This window comes from Octodon degus, unplaced genomic scaffold (assembly GCF_000260255.1).
Source record: "Octodon degus isolate 3935 unplaced genomic scaffold, OctDeg1.0 scaffold00012, whole genome shotgun sequence".
In the NCBI taxonomy this organism is placed as follows: Eukaryota; Metazoa; Chordata; class Mammalia; order Rodentia; family Octodontidae; genus Octodon; species Octodon degus.
The window spans coordinates 3,232,641-3,238,511 of NW_004524588.1; the positions used below are offsets into that span (position 1 = coordinate 3,232,641).

The 5,871-nt window shown below is 40.9% G+C and overlaps 1 non-coding gene across 1 annotated transcript; it reads right to left on the bottom strand.

The window, feature by feature from the left end:
• Positions 1 to 2,643: 2,643 nt before the first annotated feature.
• On the bottom strand, positions 2,644 to 2,746 carry LOC111815206. Its single transcript, XR_002819951.1, has one exon. It is a non-coding gene; the product is annotated as a U6 spliceosomal RNA (small nuclear RNA).
• Between the last annotated feature and the right edge of the window lie 3,125 nt (positions 2,747 to 5,871).

Consider the following 5,871-nt stretch of genomic DNA (forward strand, 5'->3'; position numbering starts at 1 on the left):
CTATGCAACAAGAGTTGTAGCTTTTGGGTCTGATAAGGTCAGTGAAATTCCCTCAGGATTTATCCTGAGATCCTGTACCTCAGATTGTAGATCCTCTGTCAGTGTCAGCCATGCGGATGAGTCACGGCCATTGCTTGGCCAATGTGCTCTATGTGAAAGCCTGAGAGAATGTTTTCTCTCCATGGGTCACATGATTTTTGTCTTTGGCTCTGTTAATGTATGTATTATATTTACTGGTTTACATATGGTGAACCTCTCCTGCATCCCTGGGCCGAATCCAACTTTGCCATGGTGTGTAATTTCCTTGATGATTTGCTGCTTTCTGGTTGTAAGAATCTTATTGAGGATTTGTGCATCTGTGTTCATTAGGGAGACTGGCCTGTGGTATTCTTTCTTTGTTGAGTCCTTCTCTGGTTTTGATATCAGGGTAAGGCTTGCATCCAGGAATGAATTGAGGAGTATTGCTTCCTTTCACTTTCATTAAAGAGTTTAAGAAGTAGTGGTATTAGGTCTTTTCGAAATTTCTTGTAGAATTCATCAGTGAATCTGTGAGGACCTGGGCTTTGCTTTCTTCCCTTCTTTTCCTTTTTTTTTTTTGGCATTTTTAGGGAAGGGTCTACAGGGTGTTCAGGGTCTCATTACTAGATCGGACTCGTAGTGATCTGCCTGTTTACAGCCTCCCAAGAGCTGGGATTATAGGTACATGCCACCATGCCCAGTCTCGTTGGCTTTTCTTTTTTTTTTTTTTTAATATTTATTTTTATTTATTACATTTATTTATTGTGTGTGTGTGTGTGGCCAGCTCAGCCCACCAGGGGGCGGGGCTGGCTGGCATGTGGTGCTGGGGATCGAACCGTGGTCCCTGTGCTTTGCCAAGCTTGTTTCAGTAGGTGCTTTAGACCACTGAGCCATCTCTCCAGCCCTCGTTGGCTTTTCTTTGTGTTAATTACATCTTCAATTTCTTTGATTGACACTGGTATGTTTAGGATTTTTTTATTGTCTCAGTTCCTTTTTTCTCATTGCTGGGACAAAATATCCAACACTCCAAATTAAGGAAGGAAAGGCTTATTTAGCTCATAGTTTGTGAGGTTTCAGTCCACACTTGGCTGGCTCCAAGGCAGAGCAGCCATGGAAGGGGGCAGCTATTCATGGCAGCAGAAAACAGCAAGAAGCCAAGAGGGCGGAGCAGCAGTTGTGGCAGCTAGCAAGCCTTTCTCCCTTCCTTATATTATATACAGACTGCCTACCCCAAGGCAGGTGTGGCACTTACATCCATGATCCCTGCATTGGATCATTAATCATAAACTCAGGAAGCCACCTCACTGTCTGCATGAGGCTTTGGGGGGACAACTAGACATAAACCATAACACATACCTTTTTGATTTAGCTTTGGTAATTTATATGTATTTAGTAGTCTGCCCATTTCTTCTGCATCTTCCATCTTATTAGAATATAAGTTTTTGAAGTAGGTGTAGGTGAACTTCTCATTTTCTGCAGGGTCCATACTTTTCTTTCCTCTTTTTTTTTTTTTTTATAAGATTGGATTAGGGTTTGTCAGTTGTACTTGATTTTTTCAAAGAACCAACTCTTAGATTTATTGATTCTTTGTATTTTTTTCTTAGTCTTCAATGTATTGATTTCTTCTCTGATCTTTATAATTTTCTTGTACAAGCTTTTGGCTTAGCCTGCCCTTCTTTTTCTAGAATCTGGAGGTTCACCATCATGTGGTTTATTTGTTCTTACTCTGTTTTCCTAATCTGGGTATTCACTGCTATAAATTTCCCTCTTAGGACTGCTCTTACTCTGTCCCATAAATTCTGGTACATTGTATTGCCATTATCATTTAATAGTAGAAGCTGTCTAATTTCTTCTTTAATTTCATCTGTGTCTCATTTCTTGCTCAGGAGGATGCTGTTTAGTTTCCATGTGTTTATGAAGCCCTTGTGGTTTCTTCTGCCATTGACTGCAATTTCATTGTACAATGGTCTGATAATATACCTGAGATACTTTCAATTTCTTTGCATTTACTTCAGCATGTTCTGTGAGCTAGTATGTGGTCTATTTTGGAGAATGTCCCATGTGCAGCTGAGAAGGATGTGTTTTTTGATGTTGTGGGAGCGGAACACTCTGTAGACATCTACTAAACCCATTCATTTTTTTTTTTTTCTTTTAAAACCACTGCATTTATTTTGAGTGATTGTTGCAATTCTAAAGATGAACTGGATGCTGCAACAGCTGCCCTCAATCCATGCCTGAATCTGCAATATACAATTTTTAGGTGCCTCATTCAACCAGTTTCGGTGGTATTTCGCCTTTTAGCCTTTGCACTCTAGTTATACTTTCTCTTGTACTTGGTGGGATAGCCACATTTGTCACAAGTTGACTTCTGAAGGTGGTAGGTCTTTGAGCCACAGTGGTGGCACAACGTGTGTGTCTTATTACAACTCTTTCCAAAGGATGACATTCCCTTTGTCATCTTGCTTGTGCTGCTGAGACCAAAAGGCTAAGTCCATTTATTCAAAAGTTTGGTTCAGTTCTAATATTTCACTGTTGATTCTTTTGTCTAGTGGGTCTATCTTTTTGTGACAGTGAGGTATTGAGATCCCCCAATATAATTGTATTAGTGCTTGTTTGATTTTTTAAAAAAATATGGAACATTTCATAAATTTGCGTGTCATCCTTGCTCAGGGGCTATGCTAATCTTCCCTAGATCTTTCCAATTTTAGTATATGTGCTGCCAAAGCAAGAACTTATTTGGCTTTTCATGTCCATTAATATTTATTTTATGGGGGCTGGGGAGATAGCTTGATGGTGTAAACACCTGCCTGTCAAGCATAAAGACCTGGGTTTGATCCTTGGCACCGAATGCCACACTGGCCACTGAAACTGGGCGTGGTGGCACGTGCCTGTAATGCCAGCACTGTGGAGGCAGAGACAGGAGGATCACTACAAGTCTGAGTATTGAGACCCTGCCCCAAATAAATAAATAAAAAACCAAAAAATTTAAAAAATGGTTTATGTAGTTGTGTGCACTAGTACTTATTGCATATATATTTGTGGTTATTATCTCTTGCGTTGTTCTCTTTACAAGAATATAGTGACCTTCCTTATCTCTCTTAATCAGTCTTGGCTTGAAACTCACTTTGTCTGCAAATAGAATAGCTACCCCTGCTTTTGTCTCGGTTCCTGTCACATGGAGTATTGTTTTCCATCCTTTGACTTTCATTCTACCAATTTCTTTTTGAGCTAAATGTGTTTCTTATATGCAGTAGATTGTTGGATCTTGCTTCTGGATCCATTCTACCAGTCTGTGTCTTTTTTTTTTTTTTTGGCGGAACTAGGAATTGAACTCAGGTCCTTGCGCTTGCCAGGGAAGCGCTTATTCCACTGAGCCATCTCCCTGGCCCTAGTCTGTGTCTTTTGATTGATGAATTGAGACCATAAACACTGATGGTTATAACTGATATGCAATGACTTATCCTCATCATGTTATTTTTCTGTTGTTGGCTCCCCCTCTTTTTTTCCCCTCCCTCTGTTTAATGGTTTGCCTTGTCTGGTGGATTCCTTCTTCTGGGCCTCATGGAATTGTAGTCTTGTTATCTCTTTCTAGAATGTCCTTCAAAACATTTTGGAGTGCTGGTTTAGAGGTTTTAAACTCCTACAGATATTCTTTGGTATGGAAGTATCTCATTTCTCCATCAGTTTTGAAAGATAGTTTTGTGGGATAAATCAATCTGGGTTGAAGGTTGTTTTACTTTAGAACTTGAACTCCTTCACTCCAAGCTCTCCTTGACTTGCGTGTTTGTGCTGAGAAGTCAGCTGTGATTCTGATGAACTTTCCTTTATAGGTGATTTGTTTCCTTTCCCTAATACCTTTTACAAGTCTACTCTTGTGTTGAATCTCTGGAAGACTGATTATGATATGCCTGGCTGTAGATTTTTTTCTCGTTGTGGCTAATTAGAGTTGGAAATTAATTGGAAACCACATTCACATGCATATAAAAACACGATCAAACCAGAAGGAGAAACAAAACAAAAACAAAACTATAATAACCAGAAACATACAAGAGAGAGAGAGAAAAAAAGTCCACCTCTAGGTTTGTCTGATGTCGCTGGTAAACTGTGGAGACAGAGTCATGACCCATGCCGAGCTAAGCCAACAGTAGCTTTTTGGTAGGGTAGTGGATAATCTCAGAGAGCCTGCACCTTCTGGCCGAGACCAGATTCATTTGGCCTGCAGCTGTTAGTGCACCTTCTGTGGGCCTGAACCCAGCTTGGAGCCACTACATGGAACCAGTAGCTGCTCAGTGGGCCCCTTTTCAAGATAGCATCTGCGCAATTGCTCTCTGAAATAGGACTACTGAGCCCTCAGCACTCACTGCCATCTAGTGCAGTCCTTCAGGCCCACTGCTCCCCTCCACAGCTGTGTCTTTCTGTGGAGCCCTCTGGTGTTACCAGAAGTCACTGTGTGTCTGCAGGTTTGAACTGCTTCTCTCATGCAGTGAATCCCACCTCAGGGAGAAGGCGCCACTGGTTACCTCCTTTCTTTTCACTGAAGTGCCTCCCTTCACTGTCTGCAGGCTTCTATTTGTGCCCCAGCTCCTTCCCAGGTTCAGGGTACCCACTTCCCTCCCTCTTTATTTCTTCATATTGCTGTATTCCAGGGTCTGGATGGCAACTTTCAGAGACTTTCTCTGCTGCTTTCTACTCTGCCATACCTAAGTGAGATAGTTTGATGAATGGCAATGTGGCACTTTACTATAATATTTTACATTTAAATGTTCACCATATTTTATGATTTCCCCCCTTAATCAAATAGTTACGGCAGTTTCTGTCCATGACAGTGTGTCCTCAGCCACCTTTTTCACTGGATCTGTTACCAAGAGACATTTGGCTCTTCCCCAAAGTCAAGATGACCATGAAAAGTTAATTTTTTTTTTTTTTCTCCTTGTGGTACCAGGGATTGAACTTGGGACCTTGTGCTTGCCAGGCAGGAAAAATTAACATTTTTGAATTGATTTAGGACATCTAGGCAGCCACAACTGCACCACAGGGGCTGCACAAAGTGTTGGGGATGATGGGATAATGCATTTGAAGGGAGTGGGGGGATCTCCAGGCGGCATGTGAGTTTTACCATAAAAAATTTTCAAAAATGTAGATATGCACCATATTTTTTTGATCATATGACACAAACACTGTCTGCCCCAGAAATATGTACATAAAGAAAAAAACTTGTAAAAATATTTCAATAGGGTTAGGGATATAGCTCAATGGCACAAGCGCCTGCCTGGCAAGTTCGATTCCTGGTACCAAAAAGATAATAATAATTAATATTAAATTTATTGAGGTACTATAAGATTGATCCAAGGTACCTTTGGCCTCTGCAATTATAAAGGGTCCTCAGAGTGGTGGTCATTAGCTTCAAGACATTTATTAGCATGGTGAACTGCTGAAGTGTTCATTTTTTTTGGCAGACACTGTATATAAGTATTATATATAAATATCTACAAGTATATATAAATATCCATACATATACCAGTATACATATAAGTACATATAAATATATATCTAAGTATGCATTTACATATAAGTATATATGTGCATATATACACATATGTTTATATTAAAATATCTAGAGCCGGCCAAATAGCTCAGTGGATTAAAGCACCTGCAAGCAGGCGCAGGGGCTGGGGGTTTGATCCCTGGGGCCTGCCATGCCGGCCCTGCCCCCAGGGTGTGCTGAGACAGCAATTGATACTGGGTGAGGTGGCCCGTGCCTGTAATCCCAGCTCTTGGGAGGCTGTAAACAGGTAGATCACTACGAGTCCAATCTAGTAGTGAGACTCAGAACACCCTGTGGACCCTCCCCTA